We start from the raw sequence: 12,264 nt of genomic DNA on the forward strand, positions 1-12,264 counted from the left end.
TTTCAATTACTGTCGATGCACCAGTCTCTTGCACCCTCTCTGGGTTTTGTTGTTGCTGTTGTTTTGTTTTATTTTGCTAGTTATTCTTCCCTAGTCTCCAAAGTGCAGTGTGTTCTAGGCTCAATACTGGAACCTCTTTTCTTTTTTATCTGCTCTCTCTTGATTGTCTCATACAATACCATGGCTAAGTCCATACGTACATTGGATACTTAAAAATGTGTATCGCTTCTTCCTCCCCTCCCCTCTGGAGACACAAGATCTCCCCAGAGCTGCTCCCTTGCTCGCTGGGCCTGGACTGTGGGCCCAGTCCGGCAGGGGCAGTTCCGGTGCTTTGAGAGCCTGCCTGAGGACAGGCAAGCCCTGTCTCAGCTCAATCACATTCCTGGCCAGCAAGAGAGAGTGAACTTCTAGCAGACTTCCATTGGAGGAGGGAACCCTCATCTGGCGATGGATGGAGTTGGAGGTGGAGAACCACGTTGGAACACTGGACCTAGCTCCCTAGGTCCAAATGAGAGGCAGAAGGAAAGAGAACGTGAGCAAAGAAGGCAAGGGCAGAGGAAACCTTCATCCGACGTTGGATGGCGATACAGATGGAGACCCATATTGGAACACCGAACTGAGCACTCCACGGTCCAAATGAGGAGCAGAAGGATGAAGAAAATAAAAAAAGTAATCAGGACTGCGAGGGATGCGAGCACCCACTGATACAAGGGGACTGATATAATGAGAGTTCACCAAGGCCTGTTGGACTGGGACTGAACGAGGACGTGATCCAACCAGATTCTCTGAATGTGGCCAGATTCTCTGAATGTGGCTGGCCCGGAGCCTTTTTGAAAAGCCATTGACAATGACACTGGGACTTGTTTCCTCTGCATATACTGGATTTTGGCGCTCCAGTCTGTTTGGACTCTCACCTTCCCTGGACCTGGAGGGAGGAGGGAGGAACTTGAACTTCCCACAGGGCAGGAAACCCTGACTGCTCTAGGGGATGGAGAGGGAGGAGGAGACGGAGTGGGGGGAGTGGGAGGGTGTTGGGAGGAGGGGCTGAAATGGAAACTTTTATAATTTAATAAAAAAATGTGTATCTTTGGGTTTACCTCTTTATGGACACCAAACTAGTGTGTGTAAATGGTTCCTGTCTCCACTTAGTTGTCTTAAACCTTTATTTAAAATTTAACTTTTAAAAAGTATGTGTGTGTGCGCGTGTGTGAGTGTGTGTGTGAGAGAGAGAGAGAGTCTATTTATATGCACAATGTGAGTGCAGAAACCTTTGTGTCAGATGTCCTGGAACTGAAGTTATAGGTAGTTATGGGCCATGCAACATGGGTGCCTGGAACAAAACCCGTGTCCTCTGCAAGAGCAATATATTCTTTTAACTACTGAGTTATCTCGCCAACTTCTATCACTAAACTTTTGCTCTTCTCCAGACTCACACAATCTTTCTCACCTAAGCAAATGGTGTTCTCTCCATCTGGCTATTCCAACGGTAAACCTATGAGTCATTCTGAATTCTTCTATCGCATCTCTTATCCAATCTATAATTTAATCTCCTACAATCTATTTTCATACTAGAATCCTGACCACTTCTTACCATCTATCTCATCATTGTGTCTGCTTAATGCTCCCCTCTCTGCATCACTGATTCTTAAGCAATAGTTTCTTTAAAAGATGAAGCACCCCAATATAATCTGCAAGGCAAGCTGCTTCAGTGTCTACTGTCAAACTCAGAGTCATCATAGCACCCCAGCACCCCCCAGCCACCTCCTGGTGGTCACTTCTCTCACTCCTCCTCAGAAGGGTCTCCCTCCTTCACTTGGCTTCAACTGTGCTGATACCATTTTTGCCCCATGTATATGGCAGTCACATTGCTGTCTCAGGAGCTTTCATTGTATTTCATCTGACCGAAGCTCCTCCCTCATAAATCTACCTGACTCCCTCCCTCACCCCTTTAGTTCTTTGCTCAAACCTCACTTCTTCAGTTTCCTACAGCTCATGTAATCAGACAGGCAAAGCTTTGTCTTAAAATGATGTGTATTTATTATCTTATAGTTCTGTGGCTGAGGGATTTCAGGAGTCAAACATCAAAAGGGCCATTGCATTCCTTTGGTGCTCATTGCTTTGCCTTTCTAGAGGACTTTCATATTGCTTCACCCTAGGTCCTTTGCTCTGCTCCTAAAGCTGGTGGCATGACACCTTCAAATGTTCTCTTATTATCAGGTTCCATATTCACACTTCTGTTTCTGAATCTGACTCTGTTGTTATTCTATGTAACTACACTGGGCCTACCTGAATGGCAGATAATCCCATTTCATGGACTCTCATCTAGTCACCTGTTCAAAGGCTCATTTTCCATGTAAGGCAACATAGTGTCTCAGTTAGGGTTCCTATTGCTGTGAAGAGACACCATGACCACAGCAACTCTTACAAAGGAAAGCATTTAATTGGGACTTTTTACAGTTTCAGATATTTAATCCATTATGGTCATGGTGGGAAGTTGTCGGAGACCAGCTTTGACAAAAATACCACTTACCAGGGTAGGGGCATGGGGATTAGAAGTAAAAAAAAAAATGTAGTCATGAGTAAAAGTAATAAAACAGAAACATGGGATAATACCAGAAAGGAGTTCCAGTGAATACTGAAATCATCTACATTTATTTCCATTTGCTTAAAATACCCCTGACCCCAAAAGATAGGTGTAAGATAAAAAAAAAAACTCATTAACATGATGCAGGGAAATGAACACACCAGTTGAAGGTTGCTTACTACATTCTTAGTTAAAGATTTTATTGCTAGAACAAGATAAGCCATGTTCACACCCTAGACCAAAACATGCTGTTGGCAAACTACTCCCTGGGTAGAATTCATTGTTATCTCCCCAAGGGAGTAGGAACCTAGTTGGATTCTTAGACTTTTGTTTGAGGTAGAAACATATCTACTTCTCTATTCCTGAAACACAAGGTCTGGATATTAGCCACACCTGTTGACAATAACCTAGAGAGAGCAAAACTCTAGGTGGGACCTTTGTTTGAGGTTGAAACAGACAATAACCCTGAAGGAATGAAAGAAGTAAGTTCCAACTCTCTGACCTTCAGACAAGGTGGAAATAGGCTCACATTTTTGGGCCTCCATAGGAAGTATGACAGCAAGCAGGAAGACATGATGCTGGAGAAGGAGCTGAAAGTTCATCCAGATTGGCAAGCAGCAGGAAGTGAATGGCACTAGACCTGCTTGAGCATTTGAGACCTCAAAACCCACCCCCTAGTGACACACTTTCTTCAACGAAGTCACACCTTCTCCAACAAGACCATACCTCCTAATAATACCACTCCCTCTGAGCCTGTGGGAGCCATTTTCAAATCACCATACATAGAGAGTCATGGGTTCTAGAAATAAAGACATGGACATGTAGGGATTGCCATTCAGCACACCACAGTGAGCTAGTTAATAGGCATTTTCAACTGAAATAGGTAAGTTTATGAATTCTATTCATATTGTTTCTGCTTTAATTTTCCTCTATGGCATTTATCACCATCTCACACATTACAGATCTAGAGTGTATCTGTTTAAGGGTAAGTGGGCTTTTATTTACTACTATGTATAATCTGTAGCTTATAGAAGAACAGCTAGAACATAATGCGTACTCCATAAATGTCATTTGAATAAGTAGAAAAGACATTTCATAAATTATGTCATATGGTAGACTGAGACCTACAACTGAAATCTGCTAATAAAAGTACATGGAGAGTAAGATATCACGAGAACTTGTCAAAATCTTGTCTCCATAACTGTGCTTGAAAGACTATACTTTTAACACCTTTGTGGTTAGTTGGGATCATACAACTAATTCTGGCCACTGAAATATGACAAAAAAAGGAACCATGTTAAGTCTAATCTGCAGCAAAAAGACTTTTAAAAAGACTCATAAAAAGACTTTTCCTTCTCCTCCAATCTCTGTCCAACACTGAAACAACCAGGGATAGAAAATTTCAGGTGACAAGGTGGCAGATAGCAACATTTTAAAAAATTATTTCTTCATTTTATTTCATGTGTGAGTATTTTGCCTGCATGTATATATGTGCACCATGTGTGTACTTGGTGCCCATGGAAGCCAGAAAGAGAGTATCAGATCCCATGGAACTGGAGTTACAGATGGTTGTGAGCATGTGGGTGTTGGAAATTGATCCTGGGTCACTACAAGAGCAGCAAGTATTCTACTCTTAACCACTGAGCCACATCTCCAGTCTCAATAGCAACATCTTTGATAGCTTGAGTCACTAAGAGGAATGTCTATGTAAAGTAGAACCTTCACTCCATTCCCACCAGCAGAGCAAGACATGGAATAAAATCAACAAATCAGCTTCTATTGCCGTAAGGTGCTGAAACTGGGTTGGGAATGTAGGTCTGTCAATAGAGAGCTTGCCTAGAATGTAGAGAGCCATGAGTTTGATACCAAGCTCCACATAAATCAGGCAAGACAGTGCAGGCCTGTAATCCTAGCACTCAGGAGATGGAGGTGGGACAATGGTGAATGCAATGTCATCCTCAGCTACATAGCCAGTTCGAGACTTGTAGCTTGAACATAGACCAGTATCAACTCCTGAGACACTCAGAAGCAATCAGTTGTCCAAACGAGAGATAATAGATCCCAGGATGGACTCCAATACTTGTACTACAAAAGTACACAAGCTCCACCTTTGATTTTATTGTGAACATTAAAAAAGAAATAAGATAATTTAAAATAAGCTCTGGATTGTTTGTTATCAGAATATAATTAGTTTATTCTGATTAATGCAGCTTGTGTTATTAAAAGTTGGATGCCCTTGCAAAACACAACCTAAAATACATGCTGTCGACTTTGCAGATGGCCATTGGCAAGGAAACTAATATCTGAAGCTAGAAAGGTTATGATTCATGTGTCATACGGTGACCCAGTATTTAGCAAAACTGTCACTCATGTAACTTAGGAAGTGGATTGTTGTGTGAGCGAGACAAAAGCTCAAGGGAAAAACAAGATGTTAGAGGGTTTGCTTTGCGGTATTTGTCATGTTTGGCTCAGTCTTAGAAGAAATAAGCCCAGGGAATAATTTCACAATTTCAAAGTAGAAATGAAAGGAAGTGAAGATGTGTAAGGATTGACTCTTTGCAGAACTGAAAAAGCCAATTGCTTCTATACCCCCAAATAGTAAAATTTAAGTCTGAAAGCAATTTTAAGGCAGATGCCAATAAAATCTCTCAGCAGATTATATTACCTAAGGGCAGGGATCAAATTAAGGATATATTGCACAGTAAATCTTTTTCAATTGTATGAAATTACTCATGGCAGATATTAAGGGCAACATTTGTCTGCAGAAGTGTGGTAGCCTGGAGAAAGGAACTGTGAGACAGAAAATGCGAAGACACACAACAGATAGGAGGAATTTGTCTCAAAGAGAGCTGTGAGCCTTCTCTTTTCCTTCTCTTCCTTTCCTTCATGGAGAGAGGAATCTTGTGCCATGAGGCAGGTGGAAGGAGAATCTCTGTGCCTGGTACAAGAGTTGGGGAACCTCAGTGTCCCCAGAGGAAGGAGATGGAATCTGAGCTGAATCAGGTGGGCTTCTGTTTTAGACAGCTGCCTATATCCCAGCTGTGATGCGGGGAGGAAGTGGTCCATAGGATGGATGCTGAGGAATTCCTGGGTAAGTGATGTTAGAACCAGAGGAGGGGGAAGAGAGACTCCTCATAAGTGAATGAGCTGGTGGGTGGTCAGAGAAAAATACACATGGGAAGCACAACCCAGGATGGAAAGTCAGAGCCCATGTGTACCAAGAAGAACATCTGTGGTGAAATGGGATAGAATCTGGGCACAGGGTGACCAAGGCTGGGAAGGATGAAGAAGTTAACCATGTACAGGGTGCCTTATCGCAGATCCCAGTAGATAGACAGCAGCGGTGACAGTAGCCAGGCAAGTGAGAAAGGGGTCTCACAGTGGTGGCTCCTCAGCAGGAAGAGGGGAACATCCACAGCACAAGTGCAGACTGGAGAGGAGTTTGGTTAAAGATAGCAAGGAAAGGGACTGGTAAGGTGGTTCAGCTGGTAAAATGCTCACCTTGCAAGCATGAGAACCTAAATTCAAGCTCTCAGAAACAGAAGGAAGGCATGGTAGAGCACACCTACAATCCCAGAGCGAGGGAGGCAGAGGCAAGAAGATCCCTGGGGCTTCCGGGCCAGTTCTGCCCAGCCTAATCATGACTTCCTGGCCTGTGAGAGACTCTGCCTTACAAGCATCGTGGCGGATATGGTTCCTGGGGAGCAATACTGAAGACTTCTGTCTTTCATGGGCATGTTCACTCACATGTACCTGCACACAGATGGGACACACAACAAGCATGCCAAGTAGTGAATAGGGTGGTCATGTAGGGAAGGAGCAGCAGCAATGAATGGTGATGACAGAGCCCTGTGATGCATCCATATTAACTTACAAATATATATGCATATATATATATATGTATATATATACATTCCTTATGTATGCATATATAAACTCCATACACATACACACATGTGCACCGATACATATGTGCTCACTGTTCTGAGAGAGAGCCTGGGGACAGCAGTATTCAAGTAGCAATGGACATACCAATCACCTAGATCATAGCCCCTAAATACATAATACTAAAGTTATATGACATGTGTGTCCATAAGTATGTGGAGACTAGAGGATATCAGGTATTATTCTCAGGGTTTTTTGGAGGGGGTGCTTTGGTGTGTGTGTGTGTGTGTGTGTGTATCTGTTTTTAAATTTTTATTATTCTATTTGACGTGTATGGGTGTTGTACACTACTGTGTGTGCCTGGTGTCCTCAGAGGCCAGAAGAGGGTGATCTGTCACCTGGAACTAGAGTTATACGTTGTGAGCTGCTGGGAGCTACTAAGAATTGAACCTGGATCCTCGGGAAGAACAACAGCCAGTGCTCTTAACTGCTGAGCCCCTTCTCCAGCCCCTGTTTGTTTTAATTAAAGGTCTAGGCATCCAACTCAGGTCTCCCTGCTTGTACAGCCAGTGCCTTACAGATGGCGCCATCTCTCCAGCCCTATTACCTACTTTTCATATCTAATTTTAGAGTTATCCCTTTCCATAAAATCTAGAGGTCACAAGATTGACATTCTTAATTCATACTTACAAGATGTGAGAACTCCCCCACAGGACTGTGCAAAAAAAAAAGAAGAAGAAGAAGCATGGCTTACATGGAACTGCATAATTAAAATTTAAATACATTCTTAAACCTTATTTAATTTAATGTACATAGAATAAATCTATAAATAATTATGGCACAGTAATTTTATTATTCTGCTTCAAATTCTTATGAATATTTATTTGTAGAGAAAGGGTAACTTCCTAAAGTTATCCACCTAACACAATTTCTCTTCATTTTATGAAAACTGCTCATTTGTACTCATTTATTTAGCTATTTTGAACTTGTAAATTATTCTATGCATCAAGTGAACAGCGTTCATAATAATTGCTGTTCCATTTCATAATTATAATAATAAATACTCCTTTGCATTTTTAATAGACTGAGAATTTCCATATATAAAACATGTTTAGAGAAGCAAGGTCTGGGAGCACACGCTTCCAACCCTAGTGCTCAGGCTGAGGCAGAAGGATTGTGAGTTTGAGGCGGCTTGAGCTCCATAGTGGGTTCCAAGCCAACCTGGACTATACTCTGAGCCTGACGCAAAAACAAAACAAAACACCAGCAAAACCAACCAAACGTGCAAAGGGATCCGAGGACAAAAAGGGAAGCAGAATCATGGATAGAGAAGTGAGGAGAGGCACCCCTTTTCCTTGTTTTGGTAAATAAGATTGATGCTTGATGAATAGAAATTTTGTCTAAAATATTTGCCCATACAGCATATTTTAAAATTAATGAGAGATAGATGAAGGATCACCATTGAGACTCCTCTTACACCTGTTACTTATTGATTTCTTCTGCCTCAATCAAGACACATAAGCCACCTGAGCCTCATCCATGAAAGTAGGCAATGCTGTCTACAGTAATAAATGTAAAAAGTGCATAGATATTTTCTAAATTCTTGACGTCTGCACAGAACAAATTGATTCAAAATGCTCTTCTTGATTAATGTCTTCATTGCAGTTCCCCACTTTATTTCGATCATTCTCTCACCCTTCCATTTGGTCTGTTACTGTTTTGACCACAATGACACACGACATTTTAAAAACTAATACTAATGGGTGTAGTTATGACCTCTGCTTCACCATCAGAACACTGAAATTCGTAGTTAAGAAAGGGCAGACCTGTTTCCTTATCTAAAGAAACTTAGTGCACATACTGATAAGATCCAATTTGGGGATCTACAATTTGAGGATCCTCTAGCTGCCCTTCCCCCTCAGAAATCAGACCTCTCCCCACCCCACCCTGCTTCCTAGTTGATAGGCTAGGCTTGCTAAGAACTTGCAGCTCTCAGAGTTGAGTCTTCCCCTTCCCTCTTGCAGCTCCAGATCCAAGGTAGCCTTGAGTTACACAGATAGCTCACACGGACCTGGTCTCTCCCCTGTGGAAACCTGTAAGAGCTGTTTGCTTCCCCAGAACTAAATGAAACTGAGAATCTTTCTCTCCTTCGAGACACAATCTCATAGTTGCCTACAGCTATGGTGTATTAATTCTTCAGATAACTCATGGGACCAACAGGCAAGAAGTCTGTGTTTGAGATTCACTCCATTGGAACATCAACGAGACTGTGGGAGGAGGCCTTTCCACTGTCAGCTTGCCACAACAGCATCCATTGTAGATAAAAGCATCTTGATGGGAGTCTGGGAGGCCAGGCAAGAGCTCCAGGACACTGTTGGAGCAAAGAATCTGGGAGCGAACTCACTGAAGAAGCTTGAGGGGCTTTACTTCACCCATCAGCTTTTCCTCAGACAGTGCAGACAGCTGAGCAATGTTTGACTAGCCCAGGGGTGTAGGTCCAAGAGGTTCGAGTCTTCCTCACCCCGCACTGTGTACTGTACTGAAACAAGTGTTTGAGACAGGCTGAGAGCAGGGGAGAAGGCAACTGGGCTGGGAATCCACTTCTGTTGCAGTATTGCACCATGTTCCCCAGTGAATAGATAATGTCTATTCACGTCAAAGGTTATGAGTCCTGAATTACTCAGTTAAGTCTATTTTCTTTTTTTTTTCTCTCATCCAGAGAATGAAAATAAGGGTAGAAACTGCTTCCTGGACGGTTTAGCATCAAGACAGGGACCACTCACAGAGAGTGTTCAGCAGATTGACTTACCCTTTGTAACAACCAAGTGTTGAGGTCTGCGCTAATCCAAGGCTTCCCTATGACCCTTAAGTATGGAGAAGAATCATAGCTCCTTCTCATAGGAACATGCTTGACTGATCGACTAACAGCCTGGGGCCAGGACCTTGGGAGCTTTTCCCTGGGGCCCTGACGGAGAGGCACAGCTGCTTCTCAAAACCAGGTATATGCTTGACCGAGCCAGTAATGGCCTGGTGCCAGGGTCTTGGCACTGCAAACTTCAGATTATGAGAACCCAACCCTTCCCTCCACATGAGGCTATGGTTATCAGTCCCAAGCCCCTGTGTAATGCTCTCTCTCGAGATACCTGTTTCCCTCTGTGCAATGTTGTTTTATTAGCTCACTGATATCACCCCATTGTATACTTTCTGCTGACCTCGGCCCACTTCTTCCCTGAAAATACAATATAAGATGCTGTACTTCTTAATAAACTTGCCAGGCACATGCTACAGTTTATGCAAGACCTCCCAGTCTCAAACGTATCTGTCTCCTGATTGTCAATCTCCTGGCCCTTTTCTTTCAGGACCCTGTTACTGAAGAATGACCTGCTGGTCCAGGTTGCCTAGAATATTTATAAATTGCATCTTAAACTGACCTTTAATGCCTTATTAAAACTATTTTAATCTTTGCTATAAAAATGTGTTGCAATGTTTCTTTCTCTGGTAACTCTTTCATTGTTAATACCAGTCAGTGTCCCAAAGACATTTCTACCTCACTCTCTGTGAAGGAGATTTGAAGCCTTAGTCAGTATTGAAGAAGACAGGCTTACGCAGCAGATGATGCCCGTGGCGAAGGGATTGGGGTATCACTAATATCAGTAGAGATGAGTTCAGGGTATTAGCTGATATTAGCACTGAAAGAACTGGTTTAAAGGAAAACAGAGTGCTAAAATTCTAGGGCAAAGATCGAAATTGGACTATTGTCAGAACACAGAAAATAAGAGAAATCCAATTGTATAAGGGAAGAAACAAGTTTTACAACGTGTGTTTGTGTGTGTGTGTGTGTGTGTGTGTGTGTGTGTGTGTGTGTGCGTGTGTGTTCTAGGAAGGAGTGCAAAAGTCAGAGAAATCAATACCTTGTAAATTGCTAGCACTCAGAGGTTGGCAGGTTATCACTGGCAGAGAAAGAACGCAGTAAGCAGGTTTTAGAAGACTTCTGTCCAGCAGCACCACAAATTGGCCCACGGTGCCCACGGAGGAATGCTCAGCTCAAGTTTCAGTAGATAGAAACGGTGTTTCGAACAAAGGCTTCGGCCAGTGTGCTCTGCCTAATTTCCTCTTCTAGAAGCCTCCCCATAAATGCCTGCTACATGTTTTTCCACTACGTTGGGTAAAGTATTTGCCGCTGTGCATGAGAATGATGATGAAAATGAGGACGAAAATGACGAGGACAATAAGGAAGATGGTGGTGGTGATAATAAAGAAGTTAATGATGGTGGTGATGGTGGTGATGATCATTTAATTATGGACATCCATAATATCTGCTGTTCCCCAAATATCAATCCAAGATTTGTGCAATTGTTACCTCACTTCGGTCCTGTGTTATTGATATGAAATGGATATGACCTGAGCCTCGATACTTTGCCACCGAGGGACCCAGGCTCAGGAGAGGTGATGTGATCTGCCCACATTCACATCACCGCTGAGTAGGTATGGGATACATAAACTTGACTTATGTGAGAGGAAAAAATATTCGTTGATAAGGTATCAGAAACTGTTCTGTAAAAAAAACATTGGGAGATTAAAACTATTACTAAGGTGTGGATTTGAGAAGATCCAGCAGTAGAGAATAAAAAGATAACCCTTTTTGTTCTCAGAAATGCAGATCAGATTGGCAGACCTTTCAGAGGAGATTATTTTGAACATGCTGGATAACCTCACCCTGCATTCAGAAATCCTAAGCAAAGGCCTCTAAGTACAGGAAGAGAAAAATGTTCAGTAGCTACCAGCAACTGCTTGGGACAGGTGTTTTGTTTGTCAGGGAAGCCACTAAACTTACTGAATTAGCTAGATCAGAAGGATACAAATAACACAGGACAGATATAACCAACTCTCTAAACAAACTAGAGATCGTGAACTCTTTTCACCACCTATTGGGAGCTATGGCTTTAAAGGTGACCAGTGTAGAAACTGGAGTTTTTAGTAGGTAAACGGTGTATGAGAAAGTAAATCATTAGCCACATACCTAGTGTTGGCAAAAGTCTCTGGGTCTCTGAGCCATGACCAGTGACATTACCAGAGCAAGAAAGGAAGGGTGGTGTATTGTTCAATTACAAAGCCCAGAGAAGCAGAACACCTGTGCCCCTGAAAATGTCAGTTATCAAACACCTTGTGGAAGTTTCCATTTCCACAATCACTTGAGGTAGGATTGATCCACTCCTTTATCTCTTCACGAGCGCTTTTTAAAAATAGACTAGGAAAATTAAATAGAATAGAGATATTCTTACATAAAACAAATACATAAGCAAGAAACACCTGTCACTATGGAAATCCGTACGCTGAACTCAACAGATTACTTTGAACAGAATTAAAAGAAAGAACAGAAAATTAGTTAGATAAGAAATGAGTAAAGTATGTGGGCAGTGCCGGCTGTAAAGGTCTTACTGGGAAGCATGATTAATAAAAGTTCAGAGACAGAAATAAGGGTTCGACCTGAAGGTCAGAAAAGCAAAGCAGCCACTGGCTCTTACCTCTACCTCAGTCCAAAATGCCAGTCCTGCCTCCAGTAATCTAAGAATGAGACTGTGACTGAGAGCTGTTTCCCCCCATTTTATATTCCTCTCTAGTTCTGGAATTAAAAGCGTGCATCACTACCACCTGGTTTCTATGGCAACCTAGTGTGGCTCCTGGGATTAAAGGTGTGTGTCATTGCCTGGTCTGTACGGCTGACCAATGTGACTGTTTTACTTTTCTGATCCTCAGGCAAGCTTTATTTATTAAAATACAAATAAAATGTCATG

General features: G+C 42.3%; 1 protein-coding gene across 1 annotated transcript in view; it reads left to right on the plus strand.

Moving 5' to 3' along the window:
* The window catches only part of Nxpe4 (neurexophilin and PC-esterase domain family member 4), a 244,425-nt gene that overhangs the window by 111,569 nt on the left and 120,592 nt on the right, over nucleotides 1-12,264 (plus strand). The gene's annotated exons all lie outside the window — the stretch shown is intronic.

This window comes from Myodes glareolus, chromosome 4 (genome assembly GCF_982192425.1).
Source record: "Myodes glareolus chromosome 4, mMyoGla1.1, whole genome shotgun sequence".
In the NCBI taxonomy this organism is placed as follows: Eukaryota; Metazoa; Chordata; class Mammalia; order Rodentia; family Cricetidae; genus Myodes; species Myodes glareolus.